The 19724-nt window shown below is 34.6% G+C and overlaps 1 protein-coding gene and 1 long non-coding RNA gene across 3 annotated transcripts in view; both read right to left on the bottom strand.

Moving 5' to 3' along the window:
- The window catches only part of LOC113498224 (GTP-binding protein REM 1-like), a 135824-nt gene that overhangs the window by 63331 nt on the left and 52769 nt on the right, over positions 1-19724 (bottom strand). The window lies entirely within an intron of this gene.
- LOC113498062 overlaps positions 1-19724 on the bottom strand; it is a 44936-nt gene that overhangs the window by 12693 nt on the left and 12519 nt on the right. The window contains exon 5 of one of the 2 annotated variants that reach the window (XR_003400949.1): positions 19242-19275. The exons of the other annotated variant lie outside the window; for it this stretch is intronic. This is a non-coding gene — a long non-coding RNA (uncharacterized LOC113498062). Of the gene's footprint in view, positions 1-19241; positions 19276-19724 lie in introns of those variants that run through there. 2 annotated transcript variants of the gene reach the window in all.

The following is a 19724-nucleotide window of genomic DNA, read 5'->3' as shown; positions in this document are numbered from 1 at the left end:
TGGCTTATTTTTCTAATAAACTACTCTCCAGTTATTTAGTTTCAAAATCCAGCGACTAATTAGTCTACGAATAATATAAAGTCTGATATTTCAATTTCAACGAGCTTTTTGATTCATTAGAATTGGTGAATTAATGAAAAAATTACAGATTTTAATCTAGACATTATTTATAATGTAGCTGAGACAAGTCGTTATGGCTAAGGTCATTTTAATGTTCATAACATCTTTAAAAAAATCATAATGGTTTTTGCGTTTCACTACACCATAAATCCTACTCCTTCTTGTTATAAACGTGAAAGATTGTATCTATGGATGTATGCTGATGTTTCTCGCAAAAACCACTGAACAGATTTAGATGAAACTTGGTACACAGGTAGTAATATAACCAGGATTAACACGTAAGATAGTTTGACATAGTTGTATTACAAAAAAAAAACTTTTGATTTTTTAATTTGTATTTTTGAAATGAAACTACTTTTACTCACTTTAATATGAAACAAAAAATATACGCGTTTTTCATAATTTTAGGATGACTGTTTTTTTTTATTTATAATAATGATAAAATACATATTTCATGAGAGAATTAATACTTCTATATTCAAACAGTATTTGTGGAAAATTACATTCTGACCTGATTTTGCATTAAAATTATTCATAAAGTTAAAACAGCCCGATTGGCTTATTTCAATATCAAACAAGAGTTGAAAAGTTTCTAAATAATTGCTTAATCATGGGTCGAAATGAACACGGGTTATGATTTAAAAAAGGTTGGAAGGAAGATGAAGAAGAATTTTGTATCCGTACAGTGAGAAAATGTACTATTCATAACAATAATGTGTTTAGGCGAAAAGTTTCTGTGTTTAAATAAAAAATAAAAATAGTTTTTGTTTTTTGTTTTTTGTTTTTTAAACCCGGACAACATCACATACATTGTTCTGAACCCAAAGTAAGTTGCTAAAGCACTTGTGTTATGGAATTCAGATACAACGAAGGTACCACAAACACCCAGACCCGAGACAATGTAGAAATGTGAATTTTTACATTGACCCGACCGGGGATCGAACCCGGGACCTCAGAGCTAGCGACACCTTGAAACCAGTTACAGTTTATTTCTGTAACTTTCTTTTTACAATAATTATGCTGTGGCTAGAACTACCCAGGAAGAATTGTTTGTAACCTTGTAACTCTTAAAGAGCTAGACGAAATTTGTTATGTCGTCAGGTGTCATTCTGTAGATATTTACAACTACTTATGGTAAATATTGGGTTTGAATTTGCCATCGCCATACACGCGGATCACGCCGCACAAAAAAGGTATTATAAAATAAGTTAATTAAACAAAATGTGGTAAAAAGTATAAAACAAAAGTTTATTAGAAACCTCACGTCTTTCATTATTAGAATATATAAAGAATGGATTTATTAACTCTGTAATTCTGAAGCCAGGTCTCAGATTAAATTAAACCTCAGCAATAATTAAATCTTGTGGCTTGTATATTTAGAGCAAAAATTTAGTTGTGAATTGAAGTGTTAGTAAATTATTGTAAGTAGATAAAGCAGATGTTTTATCGATTGGATGCTTTTAAAACCAGGATTTGGCAGGAATCGTAGTAAAAAATGAAATACGTAAAAATTTAATTATTCATGTTTTTATTAATTAAAGAAAACTACCAATAAAAAAACACCCTGATATTTTTCTCGTTGTTGTGAAAATCGATTCTTTATTTAAAGAATATCCGTTAATACACACAACGCGTGGTAATATTATAATTCTAAATTTAGAACTTAGACATTTCTGAAATAGGGTCAAGAATTACGTCGGCAGTGCGATGCCGTGCGTTCGGCTATTTTCGTACCGACTCGTGCGGGTTCGGTTATTTTCGGCCTCGGGTCGGCTGATTTAAATTTGGAAATGCGTGCGTACTCTTTGATGTGAAACAAATGTTGTTTTCGTGTAAGAGTTTAATAATTAAACTACAGTTATGTAAAAAATAACTATAATATAATGAAATATTTATCATCAGCCTAGCCTTTTCCCGACTATGTTGGGGAAGACTTCCAGCCACTTTTTTTATTGTCCATTGGAAATCCTCATGGACATCTTTCGCCCTGGGGAAGGCGAAGGGGTGTGCCGGACTCCTACCGGCTAAAACCACTGAATGCTTTCCGCTTTCTTTAGTCGGGGGCCAAGCGGGAATGCTTTCGCAGTCTACCGCGAACCCCGACGGACATGGAGCGACTGCCTATCTGACCGCCTCAACTTGGTAACCTGGGCTGCATGATACCCCATAGTCAGACTGGTTGTCAGATTTTTTGCTTCTGACTACCCGTATAGACTGTCAAAGATTTACTTGTGACAGCCGGGACCAACAATTTATCATGCCTTCTGAGACACGGAGGAACTCATCGTGACATACATGGTCAATCACTCTCGGACCGACCGTGTCGAGCGTAGCTTAACCTGTGATAAATCAACTTGTGCAGTTGTAGGAAAGACTGTAAAACTATTGCGATAACTATTACCTAGTTTGTTTTTTTGGTAAAAATAGTCTGAAAAGTGTTTTCGAATAAAAGTTTTAATTAATATGTAATCACTTTGATGTGTAAGCGGGTTCACTGTTCAATGAACAGAACTATATATTTTAATGTTTGATCTTTTTGTTTGGGAGCAAATGAATTAAGTATTTCTGTTTCATAGTGTAATGATTTACGATTTCATCATAAAATCTCCATTTGATAGATCTTACAGTGACTGTCAAGTGAATTAATATAGGTCTTCACAAAAATAAATATTAATGTCCTACTGATATGATAAACGCGAAAGTTTTAATGTATGGATGTTTGTTCTTCTTTCACGCAAAAACCACTGAACAGATTTAGATGAAATTTGGTACCTAGTATACTTTTAGATGGTGATTTTCTGAAATTTTATTACAATACTCATATTTAACCCAATAAGAACAGATACAATGATGTTGGCCCAGTGATATTACTGTCGGACTGTCAATTCAAAGAGCACAGGTTCGAATCCCGCCAATCTCCAATGACTTCTCAAATAATTCTAATAAAAGTATAAAACTCTGACACCAGGTTGTACATCAACCATACGAAAAGAAGAAGACTCCGGACAACCTACCACCCTGCTTCTAACTACAGAAATAATTACAATTGTGGAAAAGAAACATCGCTCTACGCCATGTAGTTTGCTATCTCCCTCCCACATTACCAACAGTAATACTTTAAAAGCTAGTAATAAGCTCGAATACAGGCACAGTTGGCCTTGACTTAAATCCCAAAACGGAGGTTCAATAATTCATCCCGTGACAAGTAACTACGATTTGAATGTATGTTTGCATAATATAATATGTTAAATAGACACTAATAGTCATTTGACGTCTTACTTCACCTTCGGGGACTGTTGACATCTAATAACATCTGATAAATGATGTAAACAAGACAATTTGATTGAGGCTTATTACGCAACTAGTTTTTCCTGCATCTTTGTTAAAATGAGCTTCTGTTTTAGCTGAAAAAAATATTATTAATTTTTGACGCAGCTGTTTAAAAGTTATATTTGTTAATACAGTATCCTGTAAACTCCTTTCATCTTAAATTTATCAAAATTGGTATTGCCGTTCGGGCGTAAAGAGGTAACAAATAAGTATATGCAATATGTATTATGCACACGCACAAACATTCACATTTATAAAAGAAGCATCTTCAATTAGATGGATGTCTCGTTTCTCCTAAGAAATGTGCTTATGACTATAAAAGATGTCGGAATCTTGCCATGCCTTTAAATTCCGTTGTATATGAAAGGCAAATACAGCAAAAATTTTGTCGCCATTAGGTTTTGTGCTTTTTCAATCGTTTGAGATAATTATTGCTTGTAGACATTTTAGAGCATCAATTAAGTTGCCTGTTAGTATTCTGGGGCAATCATGGTTTTTTAAAGCAGGGAAAAAATGTATTTGCGTGATGAATCGCGCATCAGCCAAAACGAGGGAGATATTTCACGACGGTTTTGGTTTAGCCAGTAAGAATCTGAAAGGGTTACCAAAAAAGAGAAGTAGTTGCACACTTTTCAATTTTAATAATTAAGGGATGATGATATATCAGTAATGTTATGCTTGGTTAAAACATGTTATGTTTTCTCTAATATTTGTATAAGCGTTTTAGTTTTAAATGCGTATTCTGCCCAGACAACATTTAGAGCTTATTGAAGCCTGTTTCAAAAAGCGCTCGAAGCTACAAAATAATAAGCGATCGAAATACATTTTCCATTTCGATTAAAATCGAACACTGAAAAAATGGTTAATGAAAATGGACGAACATTTTTTTTGTGAAATACATATTTTTTAATTACTGTTTGAGTATCCGTGAGTAATACACATTTTACTACATGAATACCGTATTTGCAAAGACAATTTCAGAGAAAATTAATCTCAATTTGTAATCTTGATTGACCACTTGCGGCAAATCAATGATTCTTCTCTTTAGGTATACAAACCTAGCAATGGGAAAATTAAGCCCGATATCAAACTAATATTATAAACGCCAATGTATGTATGGTTCTCACGTAAGAACAACCGAACGGATTTCGACGAAACTTGGAGCACAGATAGTTAATAACCAGGATTTACAGATAGGATAGTTTTATTCCGGTTTTATGTTCCCACGTCTATAGTTCAAAATGGATACAAAAATGTGCCTAATCATTGTACACTGCAGTGCACTTTAAACACGCCGCGTTTTATCTGTCCCACTGGCTACAAACTTCCATATTTCTAGCCCATTGGCTCGGAGTTTGTACACTGGGGGCCAAATGAAGTGTAAACGCTGAAACGCTTCGGCCCTTGGAAAATTTTATCTGAATTTGTGGATAAATGCGATCTGGAATTTCGTTCAGTTCAAATATTGGTTTACTTTTTATTTTAAGTATTTGTTTTTTTTTTTTAAAGTGGTGGTTTTGAGTAAAATGGACCTTATAGACGTAGTAATTAATTGTTTGAAAAATATTTGAGTTATCAATTTATCGTACCATTTATTTTTGGTCACCATTCACAGGTTTCTCCATTCTTCCAAAAAGCAGTGATTAATTACCTGAAACAAAAATAAAGTTTTTTAATAAACGAACACACTTAAAATTACGAAAATAACTAAACGTTATACATATCTAAAATTTGCCAAAGCACAATAAAAATTACAGCTAAAATTTAACAATTATAATCTTCAGATTTACATTCATTCAATATAGCAAATGAAAAACACCATTTAGATTGGTTCTCCGTGCAAAGCTCAAATACAACCTCCCGATATCCGCAACTCTTTTAATACGGAAAAAGGTTAAACCTATAAAAGCCAGAGAAAGGCTTTTAACAAAATTTTGCGTAGCTGTAGAGAATTGGTATCTTAATCAATGTAAGAGTGATCTGAGAGCATACCACAATTTGTTATAGTAATATTATTCCAGTCGTGCAAGAGAGATACAGCTATACGTTGTGTAGTTTGCTATCTCTTTCTTAGTCATGTCAAAGGTTGAGCTACATTTTATGAATCGCTGGATTTTTTAGGTTTTATTTAATATTTATATTAAATCTCTCTATTTTTTAACTATCTGTTGCGTTTGATTTCATCCACGCTTTAATGAACATAAAAGTAAGATAAAAGTCAGAAATCATTTTTCAAATCGGCCAATTAGTTCCTGAGATTAGCACGTTCAAAAAAACAAAGTAGAAGAGAAGATGATCTTAATACAATACATCAACAAAAGAAATATCATTTAGCTATTCATCCACTACAAAGGTCAATAACAAACACAACCAATATCTGCAATTCTTGTAGAACAAAGCTTTTAACAAAATTTGGCGCTGGCAGAGCACCGGTATCTTAATCAGCGTGAGAGTTACCTGCAATGGTTTGGGTTCAACTACCTTGTGATTGGGGCCGAGTTAGGGTTGTCTCGTGAATTTCAATGAGATCAACATGACTTATCAATTTAGGGTTATTTGGAGTAATTTATGTAAATTCTGTGTAAGGATTGTCACATCTGAAACATTCTGTAATTATAATCTGTCCGTTTTATGAAGACATTTTTGACAGGTCGTTTGACAGCTTGACAAAAAAATGTCGAGTGATAAATTGTAAGTTCGATGTAACGTTATTAATTTAATCACGGTGTAGTCACGCTTATTTATCGAAGTAAATGGTTATTAAGTAAATAATTTAGTAAGCAGCCTCACGACTATTATAATAATAAGCTAAAGTTTAATTCTAAGCAAAATATTCTAGTTAACAATCGTATTTCATTTTAATCAAGTTCCCCTTAGACTGGACTGAATGAAGCTAATCACCTAGGCGATAATATCTACAATATAATACCGTTTTACCAAAACATAACTTACGATTTATTTGCTTCTAACAATCAATTTGAGAAACTTCTCGTGACCCAAGGGCTATTACCTCGCTCAGAGGATTAGCATTGCCATTCAACGTGGCAATGCTGCCAGCCTTTTGGGCACACTCCCAGCCGGCAGCGATGCCGATGAAATTTTTGATGCTTTGATTTAATTATTTGAGAAACCCAGACCGGGTTAACATTTTGACGTACAATAATGAAAATAAATTTATTATAATATATATATATATATTTATATTGTAATACGAATTTACTCATATTAAACCATTACTAGTATTTAGAAAAATGAAAATGATTTATCTATACTAATATATAAAACTGAAGAGTTTGTTTGTTTGAACGCGCTAATCTCAGGAACAACTGGTTCAAATTAAAAAAAAAAATTGTGTTCAAGAGACCATTAATCAAGGATGGTTTTAGGCTATATAAAATTACGCTGCAACTTATAGGAGCGAAGATACAATGGAAAATGTGGCAAAAACGGGGAAAAATATTAATCTTTCGTTCAAAAATTCCTTACTTATATCTTCTAACCACGCGGACGAAGTCGCGGGCAACAGCTAGTTTTAAAATAAATTGCCAAAAACCTAGTTGGGCAGCCCTAGTAAGTAATCACCTCTGCTACGGTAGGGTTTGCAGGGATAGAGCCACGAGTATTGCGTTAGAGAGGTGTACGTACGATGCTTTTTAGGGTACCGTTTCCAAAAACTGCCAAAGGAGGCTGCCAAAATAAAAATAAAAGTTTTTTATTTCAAATAAGCGGTTTTTCAAGCACCTTCAAACATTACAGTAAGATGGTGTTACTCAATTTATGAAGTGCCTAGCCGGTTCTTTTCCATGGCTAAAAACTCCTTTCTTAAATATCAAATATAATATTTCTTACATAATAAAACGATTTGTCCAGACAAGAGAATATACCTAAGTCATATTCGATTCGAGGCAAAACTTGACTGTATCAGTCTGTTCAACCGCAAGGTAATCTGATTCTTGCAAATAACCATCCGTCTAACAATATTAAAAATAAGGCAACAATATTTTTTCTGCATGCAAAACGAAGCGAAGATGCTTTCATTGCAGATTAGTTATACGGAACACTTTGTCAGACAGCCTATCTCACACTTGACAGAGTCGTACAGTTAGTTGACATTGGCAACTGCATCCCGCAATCACATTAGAGACCCCCGAATAGTTGACTTAAGCCAACCAAGTCATGTTCACTGGAGTGGGCGAAATCTAATGGTGACTTCGGTGCTAGACCAATGGCTCAATGCACAAGCAACTCAATTTGAGTCGCCCTTGAAGCTCTCTCAAGTCAATATTGAGACGTCAATCAGCTTTGAGTGATCTTTGATAGTCCTCACCTCTTGCTTTTCGTATGTCATGTAGTCATTAAATATAGATCAAGCAACAAGTTACAATCAAGCTACTTGCAGAACAAGACATTTTAAATTAGATGTAAAATATTTTTAATTTATTTAAAAGGGGGCGGAATTGTATGTATTATGCGGTACTTTTACTTTTATTCGTGAGGTTGATTTGCAACCCGGTGTTACAATTTAAACCCTTTTGGCTTGGACTTTTGATCCCCCATGGCTTAACACACCCTTAAAAAATGTCCGGTGTGCCGGTTTTTTCGGGTGGATCCCTAGATGGTTAAGACTCACAAATAAACGTCATCAGATAGTATGTTGGGGTTTTTCCGGTTTTTCTCTATGGGAATTAAATTTTGGAATGGCGTAACAAGTCGCTAAATCTATAATGTAACGTTTTTTAGACTTACTCAAATGGAAATAAGATGTTTTGAGTTTTGATTGTATTTCATTATTTTATTTATTTATTATTATTATTTTATTTTATTTTATTAGTAAAAATAATTTGGCTTGATCATATCACTATGCTATTCCTATTATCATAATACTCAAAAGTTCCGTTTATTATTCTCGATCACGTCAAGCTTTCGTACCCGTCCGTACCGGTACCGGCATGAAAATTGAACTCTGCGCCATAGAATTTAGAGGCTTACTTTTCCTTAGCCTTAAAATAACTGAGGCTTTTAAAAAGAACCAATTACTTCTAAATTTTCTAGTGTCATTAATTATTTGCTAAGGATTAATGACGTAGGCCAGGCTAGATAAGATTCAAAATAAACCTTTATAATGTAGTGAGAATCTAAAATTCCTCCCTAAGCCATTGAACATTGGAATTGTTTGCCTATATAGGACTAAAAATCCAATAGGACCTTAAAAGGACCAGCTTCCATAAATATCATGCATGTTTCTAAAAAAACTAAACTAAGTTAGATCCTACATGCAAGGTTTATTCAAAGTTCAGTCAGGTGATATTGATAAATAATTGAGTTAGTCACGTTGCCGGCGCTAAACCGAGCAATTAGATTAAACGCGCCGGCGCTCGGTGATTAATATTGTTTAATACAAGTGATGAACTTGGATCTAGGAGTTTACAAGTTAATAGTTTTGTAGAGGAGATTTACGTTTTAAAACTTTTGAAGTACGAGATGCATTTGTGTTACGTAGGGTTTCGTATGGACTATAGAAAAACTGACTTTTTAACAAATTTGATGCTTATCAAATTTATGCCCTTAACCAATGTCACTTAACCTCAATGTCTATTTCCTTAAAGTACGATTTTTTTGTTGTAAGTGCAACAACCGAACTACAACATCGTCACATTTTATGAGAAATAGCCTGGTGAGAGAAGGACGACCGTATGAACCGTATGAAACGGAACTAAGTGTCTCTTAGTATTAAGAGAGACTTAGTTCCGTTTTTACCCTTTGGATAACTACAAGGGAACTCTACAAGGTAGATTTATTGAGCAACTATTTGAAAAATCTCTACTTGGGATAACGCTTTGTCTCCAAAAAATAACACTTGAGTTCATCTAAGATTTATTTAAAAAAAAAGCCCATATTAAACATTCTTGCAAGTAATCAAATAAGTGACCCAAAAAACCTATTTATTTTCTCTACGATACAACAAAGGTGGCTGTCATTATCATTATTACCTACACATTATTATACACTATACAGATCTAGGAGGCACGTCTAAGCGAGCCGGAGTAATCAACTGCTCAGGCTTAAGATATCATGTCGAGGGGGCCGATGTATTACACAACAAGCAATTAAGCCATAATCCTGGCACACACAGGTTGAGATTATGTTGCGAAAATCAGTCATATCAGCAACTAGCTGTTGCCCGCGACTTCGTCCACGTGGTTAGAATTTTCCCCATTTTCCATTGTATCTTCGCTCCTATTAGTCGCAGCGTGATGTTATATAGCCTATAGCCTTCCTCGATAAATGGTCTATTCAACACAAAAAGAATTTTTCAAATCGAACCAGTGGTTCCCGAGATTAGCGCGTTCAAACAAACAAACAAACAAACAAACAAACTCTTCAGCTTTATATATTAGTATAGATATAGATTTTTCCCGGATTTTTGACATTATTTATAATAAATACCAGCCTACAATAGGGTATTTATTCGACTAAATCTTTTAATTTAAATCTGTTTAGTTCGTCAGGTGGATTAGGAAAAGATATTAAATATGTATTTTTTATTTCATAACATCTTTGAAAAGCAAGGAAGATAAAAAGCACGCAAGTGTGGCAGTCGGGGCTAAATCATCACTTGCTGGTATAAAGCGTACTGTTTAGTGACGTCAAATGATGATTTTAAGTTAAAATACCCTCGTCCCGCTGCTGGGCTCAGACTTCAACCCTCTCCCTTTTCTCAGGTTATTCAATTTTGAAAATCCATAAACAGTGTACTCATTAAGAAACAAACAAATTCAGATTTTAAGAGTCGTTCGAATAATCATTTGCAAGAGACTGCTATCGGTATTTTCAACTGTTTCAAATTAAATGGAGATTAAAACTCATTTATTTAACAAAACCGGTTTGAACTAGAAACATTTCCGCGTTACTACCGCCATCTGGCGTGCTCCCATCACGATAGCTGAAGCTCGCTGGTGTGGAACGATTTGTGGTGATCGCACGGGCCTATGAACCCAACCTTTAATGAATATAATGAACCTACCCTGTACAAAGGACGGGAAATGACGGGATATGGGCGGGTTTAATTCGTTAATTGGTATTTTATACGACTGTCTAAAAATAGGTTGGTGACAGTGTCAGGAGTACGTATGTATGTATGTATGTGCCAGTATTTCATTATTACTTTGAAAGCCTGTTCTCTATTTATTTAAACGATAAATATATTTTTACGTTATTTATTTTATAAAAAAAAATTAACTAAACGTAGTGGTTTCTTAGGTTTACGCGAATGTTAGACATTGAAATGAAACTACTTTTACGGATTTTATAGCGGTCGGACCACAAATAATTAATTAAAATATGAAGGTAGAACGAGCAACATCTCCTGTCAAGACGAACGCCATCTCAGTCTGCCCGTGACCATGATACCTGCAAAGGTTTCGAAAAATTAACTAAACGTATTTTCTTCTTCTCGTATTGTAAATCCACAACCTGAAACAGCATTAATAACAAATTTTAGATCTCTACTCAAACCGATAGAACCTTTTTCTTGCATAAAACGATAAAAAACTTCATCACAGAATAAAAAGGTTACGCTAACCTATGCCTTGACATTTAAACCTCTTTTTTACAATTCGCCGTAGGTAAGTCGCACCTGATACTTCTGGCTCATTGATCTGAAAGGAGGTAAAGTGCGGGCTACATATGACGAATTTGGTCATTAAATTAATAGACGTTGAATCTAATACATAAAATTCTCGTGTCACGGTGTCCGAAATTGAACTCCTTCGCAACGGCTTCACAACCGATTCTCATGAAGTTTTGGGTAGGTTTGAGAATCGGTCATCTATTATATCATTCCTTTCCCATTTTTTTCCTACAAACATTTCAATGGCAAAACAAGGTTGGTCCAAAAGAATTTTTACGATTTAAAGTGATATAACTTGGTTAGAAGTTTGAAAAATAATTCAATGGCTTATTTTTCAGGAACAGTCCAAGTTTTACTCATGTTTACTGCAAATAATTTTTAACTAGTTTACAATAACTATCGCTAAACATGATAACTGTTAAAAATAACTGGTTATACTCACGCGAGGGTTTCGGAGGTGCTTCACTAGTTTCGGTTTTGAACAGAACTTTTAATTAGGACCACATTATATAAAGCTGTCGTAACACAGCTAAGTAACATGAAAAATAAAACTTAAAGAAGTTATTTTGATGACAAAGAAAGGCGAGCCAAACTTGATTTTAAAATGACTAATTTTCATTAAAAAGATGTTGTAAAAAGTTAAAAATAAGGTAAGTTAATATTATAAACATATTGTTTTGCATATAAAAATCAATTACGCCCACTGTAGATTCTAGAGATTTCATGTTTTCACTGTAGAACTTGCTACCAAATACTATACGAATGTTCCTTTGCAAAACATTCCGATGCTCTTTACGGACCATATCAAATCTATATTTCTTTATAATAAAAGATAAAAGCGAGCCTACAAAAGATATTATATCTCCCCCTTACCTTTCAACGAAAGGGAATCCATACGTTATATATGGATGTAAGATTGATAGCAATTTCTGTGATTGATATAAAATATTATAAAAAAGATGGGTTGAACCGTATTATGACAATTAAAGAAAATATCCTTGTGTTGCAGGAGGTTTCACAAACATTCAAGTTACACAAACACTTGATCTAAGTGGGTATGGAACCCACGTCCGGCTCACTGGGTTTGGATTGGTGACCTCAACCACTCGGCTATCCGTGCAGTCAATTTATCATTTATTATGATAACTTAGCAAGCGAGACGGCACTCTGCAGAGTAGAGTGAAGTCTCTCTTTTACCATTAAACTAGGTTCACTCTAAATGGTGGTGTTGAGCCCCAATCCTCAATCAATACAAAATGAGACCAGTGCAGCACGCTAACATGTTTCTTGTCACAGCCACAAAGAACGGGATGCTTTCCTTGAAGTTATTAAGGAAAGAATATCGGCCTTTTTTGAAGGCTTACACAGGGTCACAGGTCAAACACGCAGAGGATTTACTGAAAACTTTAATCTAAGATGTAATGAAGTATCCATAGATTATCCACTATCAATCTGTGGGAGAATGGATATGAGCCTTTCAAATTAAATGTTCTGCATCTGTTGCATAAAATGTATAGAAGGATCCGAGGCTTTTATTTTAGCATTTTTAATTCATAACGTATACCTTCGCGCCTTCCTTTTTCTATTGCCACCTTTGCTCGTAATCAAAACACCATTAACATTTTGATCAATATCTCGATACACGAGACACGTCAAATCCATTACATTATACCGATTTGGTGTTATCGAGGCGGAGTTTGTATTACCTGACACGATTCCGGAAGCCCGCATTCCCTTAATGACACTTGAATGGTTGTTACCCTATAAATTCGTGATTCAGGTTCGGGAGCTACCACCCCTCGAAAAATCAGACTGTAGATGTTGTGGAAGGGAGATGCTGCTATATGCTCTGTAGATTGCTGTCTCGCTCCCTCCACGGCAGTCTTACCATGTGATGATAGGTATATAGGTACCTGTGCTTGTGAGTCACGTATTGTCAAGCAAGTAAAATTAGATACGGCGTTGATGTATTTTTTGGTATGGCTTTTGATACGTTCATGTGTAGATTTTGAACTCTCAAAAATTTGTGTGTTGGAGATAGTCATGAGAATAAATTGCTAAATCATAATTAAAACTTCAATATTGAAAAATATAGGGCAATATCATTCATAAATCCTTTAAGATACTATTTGCGTGTATACTGGCAGGCTGGAAAATAGAAGCGGGATATTTAAATTAAGAATAGTGGGTACACATCGTGAATATTTACTAACCTTGAAAACATGCATCTGATTCTGCTATTGTTCAGGTGCCTTAGAATCCAATTTCTTACCTCATCTTACAAAAAAACATCTAATACAAAACTAAACTTCAAGTAACATAACTTTTAGTCACACAAATCGTTTTCGTGCCCTTTGAAACCGATGCCGGAAGAAGCATTTTACCTTATTTCCCGCCATTATCTCTTGCTATGTAACTCTAGCTATGTAATCAAACTATTCCTAGCATTCCTCTCACTTCGCACTGACTAATCAAATCGATTCACAGCTACCAAGAGAATACTCTCGAGGAAAAATTAATTTGTGTTCAATTCACTCCAGAGAGCGGCTTAAGAGTTTAATCCTATTTCCAACTAATACTTCTTGTCTGTTAAGTTACACTTCGATTTTAAAACCGTTTGCTTTTGGTTTTTTAATCGGTTTTGTTCGATTTAAATCGCAGGTATTGTTATTGCTTGGATAAGTTCTATTATAACGGAGTACGGAAATCCATACTAAAAGTATAGATATATTTTCCCAAATGTGGGATACTATATCTAATCATATTTATTTATGGATATACTTCTTGTTATCACTGCATCATCATATAGTTAATTGATCGAGAATGCCTCAAATATAGTAAGTAATAAGTATTATCCTATATTTTTTATCTTTTTTTTATTTTACACTCTCAAAATCATACACAACATGTAAGTACTCAAAAATAATTTTGCCTCGCAATTGGAGCGGACAGGGAAATGAGATTAAACTTACGTCAAACAATTTTGTACTCTTACGTACAAAATAAAATTATCTTATATAAGTAAGTCTTCCTAGACATCTGAGATTAGTGTAATATCACAGCGATTTCAAAAACTTATATCCTCTACCCACACATTCAAATACTCTTACTTACACACCATCACAATCGCACGCACACCAACACCACGCAATATCGATCGCACACAAAATGAATATAACATGGTAAGCAGAACCTTAAGTCAAGATCGACCGCCATGAAATGAAACGCTCCGTATTAAATTCAGAGCACGTGTCTCCAAAGGTAGTGACGTCATGCCGTCTGCATCCGTTTGTAACATAGTCAATGGTATTATGTTCTGCTTGTAACGTGACTTAAAGGAATGTCTCTTAACGGTAAATAGTGGGAAACTGGATAGGAGAGTGGAAGCTGTAATCGTAAATCGAGATTTTGAATTGTCAAATGTGTGGTGATCGATGAACGTGAGACCTTTATGCGAGGAAAACCCTCTGTTCAGTAAAGTTACCTATTTCTACGGAACCCTCAGTGTCGCGAGTCCGACTCACAGTTGATTGGTTTTTAAAAAACTTTAATAGCTCCACCTGTATATTTGTTTGTAACCGACTCCTTTTTCCTTGATTTGTAGCATATAGGTCTTGACTCTTTTGGAGTTATTGAGCACCGATGACAATAATATAGTTAATAATCTTAGACCATTATCCTAATTCCTAAAGCCTTCCTTCAAATAAAGCTAATAATATTTTTTACAATAAAATAACTACTGTGATTTATAACTCTCATCCATGCTTCATTTGAATTATTTTGATTATTATTTTCCCCTTTTTAGGTCGGATTATTGAAAAAAGCGAGTTCTTTATTCACAAGACAACTTTTACACGGATTTGTATTTTTATTCCTTTCATATTACATTTGTAAAGTTCAGAAAATATTATCGTTTTTCTTTTGTCTTTCTTGTTATGTCCGGTTAAAATAAGCTGTCGTTTGTTCGAAATTGTTTCGGGTCAATGTAAGTAAATGATTTTGAGCAAAGGCGGGTCAAATTGCCATGGGATTCAAGTGGACATGTAATGTTAGATGGAATTAATTCTTAACATTCAAACCAAAGTAGAAGATCAATATTATAAAGTCAGAAAATTTTAGTTAAATATTTTACAGTGACTCTTGTTCGGAGCTACCTGGGCAATCCCGATAAATACGCACAAGGAAACCGTAGCATCTTTTTAAGTAGTTTTCATAACATTTTTTTCGTATGCAAACCCAAACATCAGCTCGAATAAAACATTTTGATCAAATCAATAAATATTCTTATCTTACATCAATTATATTATTATCTGCAGTTTACAGAAAACCAAACAATTTAAATTAAAAAAACAATTTACTAACGTAACATCTAAGTATAAGAAAACACGTGCGTCCCTATCAGCCCTCTCCTCTTAAAGTAATATTATTATAGAAGAGTATAGTTGTGGAAGAGAGACGACCAAAACTCCTTTTCCCGACTCCCTTACTGTGGACTAAATTTAATCCTTGTGTCTTGGGAGTTTCACAAACATTCAAGTCACATGCACAAAGACACCCAGACTCGGAACAAGCATTCGTGGATCACACAAATGGCTGCCTATGCGGAAATTGACGACCTCCGTGGTCGAGTGGCGTACGCACCGGTTTCAAGGTGTCGCTATCTCTGAGGTCCCTGGTTCGAACCCCGGTCGGGCCAATGTAAAAATTCACATTTCTACATTGTCTCGGGTCTGGTTGTTTGTGATACCTTCGTTGTATCTGAATTCCATAACACAAGCGCTTTAGCAACTTACTTTGGGTTCAGAACAATGTATGTGATGTTGCCCGCATTTATAAAAAAAATCGAACCCGTAACACTTCACGCAATAGGTTTGGCTTGCTGACCTTAACCACTTCGCTATCAGTGCAAACTACTCTAAGACATACCGAGAAGGCCTCTATATAACCATTCCAAAAAGACGCAAGCCTATCTTGCGCTACTATACAACCAAACAAACAATTGTAACATCGTTTGGAAAGGGGTCCGATCCCCTGACACCAAAAGTTCAAACCAGTATCATTATCAGGGTATAGCAAACACCTGTCTATTGTCAGTTTAATAATATTATCTGTGGTGCATTGTATTGGGAAATATCAATAATTATACCAGACAGAGTTACAGTTTTGTTTGGAAGTAATGAAGTTGGAGCTACCGGTAATAAATGAACATGAAACAACAAACTAATAGTGAATTTCAGTCGCTCATAACACATATCTTTTAACCGTATTCGCCTACTTTCCAAGACTCGTTTGCTTCTTGAGGGAGATTGTTGGTTCGTCTGTCTGTTCAAAAACGAGTAACCAAGGAGATTTTATTTCAAGTAGGTCATTTTCAGTCACTTTTGGAATCATTTGAGAAGAATCGACTTTACTGTTCTAGCGGCAGCAAACATCATGTGAGGTAATACCAACCGCTATCCTGGTTCTTAATATTCAGCCTGATATATGGACGGATAAGGGGAACGTTAGTAATAGCGGTAGATTCAATAGGAAACTGACCGACAGACTGACTAGACTATAGTATTGTTTATATAAATTGTATGACGTTCAATAGTGCCAAATACTGGTCTAATTGAAATGAAGAATTGGACTTTGAATAGGGTTCCCTACCCTTTCGGTACGGAACCCTAAAAGTAAAGCTTAAAATGCGTAAAACCGCATGTTCACGACTGACTGGCGCTGATAACGTATCGACGCTTCACATTTGCATACACCTGCCATAATGCCCTGTTAGCATGCAAATTGTATGATTGGGCGGTTTCAATGACACTCGTGTAATACCCGACAAAATGAGTTTGAGGATAAATTGCGTATTTAAGCTTTTTAGACTACGAGAATACGAGATTTAGGCCCAGAGGGCTAATTCGCTCCTTTTAAAGGTTGTTGTATGTTACAATAGTAGTAGGGATGACGATGCTTTTTTTCGGTGTCCGTCTTGTAGTATAATGCATAAATAATAGCTCCCTTTTCTTTTTTTGTCCCCAAAATATACGTTGTTAAAATTATCAAATAAAATTTACACTTGACGTCACGATTGTGCATTTACGAAGTCGCTACGTCATCCTTCGAAAAGGCATATTTATCAGAGACTGTCCTATTCGTTGTTTCAAAAAGGTTTCCTTGAAATTAATACCTTTTGATCTACTGTTTTATTATGAGATTAAATCTCAGTAACACAATGTTGCCATATTACAATAAATCATATAATATTATTCAGTTTATGAAGTATCAACTATTATTGTGTGGTCTACGTTACATGAATAAAGCCCGTACGAAACGCAATCAAAATGTAATTAAATTATTTGCAATTACCTCAATAATTAATGTATGAATGCATTCATTACTATTTAAATATTGCGTGTATGAATGTTGTTCAATATTTGCTTATTGGTCGAATATTAATGATCATAGTGCAGTCGGCAGCTGAAGTCAAAATGGTGGTAATTTTCAGTGCTTTGGCAATTTGTCTTTAGTATGATTTAACTACACTAGCTGTCAAGCGTATTTTGTTTTTAATAGCACAACAGGAACACTTCCTTGTTGTTTTTTTTTACCTTTTATAAACAAACCTAAAAAAATACTTTTATATTACAATGACAAACAATTTGGATTACAATTCAGTTTTTTTTACTTTCGACCACCGCGCTTCAGCTTATGATGACCCAACCAGAGTCCTTTCTCTGGTTGAGTAAAAACCTAGTGCAGCAATCCCGAATCACGCATGGGTAAACCGTTGTTTAATAAATAATTATTGTCATGAATGCTTAGAAAATGTATTCTTTCATTTTTATTACTTACTAGCTGTTGCCCGCGACTACGCCCGCGTGGTTAGAAGATATAAGTTAGGAATTTTTGAACGGAAGCCCTCGAAAATTAATAATTTTCCCTGTTTTTTCCACATTTTCCATTGTATCTTTGCTCCTATTAGTCGCAGCGTGATAGTATATAGCCTAAAACCTTCCGCGATATTTTTTTCAATTTGAACCAGTAGTTCCAGAGATTCAAACAAACAAACTCTTCAGCTTTATATATTAGTATAGAGTATAGATAGAACTACTTACACCATGAGAAATATTTATATTAAGACAGAATGTAGAATAAATTTTATAAATCTAGACAAAATGCTGCTTCCTTTTATCTTTAACTATTTCCTTTTCCAATTTCTGCAGTATTTACTCAGACTCAATATATTGCGTTGGCCAGAAGCTTTTACGTCAAGACCGCTTGTCTATAGGTATTCCAACGGAGAGTGCACTAGAACAGAGTTTGGTTCACTTCCAGTTAAAATAATGTTTTGGTTTTTCGTAAAATAATAAAAGAAATTGCTGGGAATTGTTTAAGTAATTTAATGTTGGTGTTATTAGTTTTGATAGTAGTGAACAGATCAGATAAGTTTGATTTTTTTTACCGTCGACTGCATGATGGTTTAATAATTGGAAGTTTTATGAAAATTGTGGTCGGAAATCCCTGCATCACATTTGATAGGTTGAAAAGGATCTTTTCTAGGTGTATGGCCCCTATTTTTATAAGGCCATCATCACTTTGATCCTTATTTTTTAGGGTCTGTTGCAGCCACAAAATACATCAATGTGTAAATTTATAGCCCGAAACAGCCTTGTGGCAGACGGACGGAAACAGGATCAAATGGACAAGCATCGATACTTTAATAATTAGGATAATTTGAGTACGAAACTACCACCTAAGGTTTTCACAAAATAGTGTAGGATCCAAGTACATTCTGCCTCATTTATCTAGACGTGTAATCTTATCATGGCGTGCAATCCTGCACCTTTAAAGACTTATCAAAAACCAGCTCGATATCTTTAATTGACGGAGTCTAATTTTATTTATTAATTTTCCTACCGCTGCTAAATCTAGCGTAACGAATGTGTTCATTAAAAAACTGAAAGGTTTCTGCACCCTTTAACCACATGCACCATTCAACATGTTTTGTTAAACGTTTATTTCCGTATTTTTCCCTCCATTTTTAACTGGATAACAGGGTATAGTCCTCATCCATTCTGGTAGTCGGTTTATTCAAGGTTCTCCCCCAAGTGACAAATCGGTCTATTTCCTCGCAACATGCTACGAATTGTATCTAATAAATTTTTGTATCTCTCCTTAAACAGCGAATAAGTATTTTGTTTTAATGGAATCTGGAAATAAGAGAAAGGAATGTTAAATAAATGTTCGCTATTATGATTGGTATTACAAATTCTGACTAAATAAATCTTCAATGTATTTTCTATATTGTTAGAAATTTTCTCTTTCAATAAATTGTCTAACTAAAGATCGAATCGAATTTAATCCAGAGTAAAATTTTAAGCAACTGTCCAAAAAGGAGTATTCAAAATGGGATACCCAACAAACTTATCATTAAAATCGTTGCCTTACCTAGACCTTTATTTTAAGTATAAAGTTTTTGTTATATCGGCTACAGAAATACATGTGAAAATTTACATCTGCCTGCTACCACACCACTATCCAGCCTCTATCTCACGTATATGACATAAAGTCCGCAGTTGTACGGAAACCTAAGTACAAACGTTATTTTTCGTTTTTAATTTCAAAATTATCTGGTCGAGTATTTTGTTTCCATTATGAT

Source organism: Trichoplusia ni, chromosome 10 (genome assembly GCF_003590095.1).
Source record: "Trichoplusia ni isolate ovarian cell line Hi5 chromosome 10, tn1, whole genome shotgun sequence".
Taxonomy (NCBI): Eukaryota; Metazoa; Arthropoda; class Insecta; order Lepidoptera; family Noctuidae; genus Trichoplusia; species Trichoplusia ni.
Note: the sequence above shows the minus strand (reverse complement) of the source record. Positions and strands in the feature narration are given on the sequence as shown.